The 927-nt window shown below is 34.8% G+C and overlaps 1 non-coding gene across 1 annotated transcript; it reads right to left on the bottom strand.

Annotated features, from left to right (window-relative positions):
• Positions 1 to 525: 525 nt before the first annotated feature.
• TRNAR-UCU (transfer RNA arginine (anticodon UCU)) lies at positions 526 to 598 on the bottom strand. The gene has a single exon. It is a non-coding gene; the product is annotated as a tRNA-Arg (tRNA).
• Positions 599 to 927: the final 329 nt, after the last annotated feature.

Below are 927 nucleotides of genomic sequence, written 5' to 3'. Positions count from 1 at the left end.
AGTTTGAATTGGTTGATTTGATATTCAACCCCATTTTCTATTTTACAATATCAAAAATAACCTTATGTTACAGGACGAAAAGTTAATCAGTTTATCCGGTTAATTTTATTGCTAACACGAGTTGTTTAACTCATCACAGTCTCCTAAGGACGCTAAGAGTTGTTTGATATACTAATTTTTTTTTTTCAAGATTTATCTTGAATAGTTCTAGCTTTATAGGTACGTAGGAATCGAATTTTCAGAACTAATCAAGAAGTTAACCTACTCTCTGTACTTTTTTACTAGCTTGTTCTGTTGTGCTTGAACTGAGAATGTTCTCAACATCGTTCACCACCAAATAAAGAGATATATAAATGAAGAGAGGGTTCTATCAGTCATCAAGTCAAGGTAAATATATAAACTAGTAAAACACGTAAATTTAGTTTCAAAATCAATAAATTTGAGCTGGATGTTGAGATTTCCGCAACTTTGGAACACTCATCTTAGTGAGTCATTGACATTAAACAAAATAAAAATAAAAACAAGCACGCCCAGTGGGACTCGAACCCACAATCGCTTGATTAGAAGTCAAGCGCCTTATCCATTAGGCCATGGGCGCCTATTGCTGCTGAAACTCTTCGGAAATAGTTATTTCAAAGATTCTATGATAATTTACCGAACTCAACTAAAGTTTTCTACCCATCCAAAGGCTGTGTGTGAGATGTTAAGTAGTTGCTCGAGTTTGCATTCTGAAAATGAAATTGCCTTTAGCATGGAGCGCTTTAACCCACCCTCTTACACTCAAGTGGAGTTTTCCGGTGCAAATCCGAATTAATCGAGACCCAAAGTGTGTACTGTACACACTCAGACAACAAACTTAAGATAAAAGGTTATGTATAATATAATTGAGCATAATCTGAGTTTTTATGTTTGTTTCGCGTGTACGAA

This window comes from Nicotiana sylvestris, chromosome 12, assembly GCF_000393655.2.
Source record: "Nicotiana sylvestris chromosome 12, ASM39365v2, whole genome shotgun sequence".
NCBI classification, from domain to species: domain Eukaryota; kingdom Viridiplantae; phylum Streptophyta; class Magnoliopsida; order Solanales; family Solanaceae; genus Nicotiana; species Nicotiana sylvestris.
Note: the sequence above shows the minus strand (reverse complement) of the source record. Positions and strands in the feature narration are given on the sequence as shown.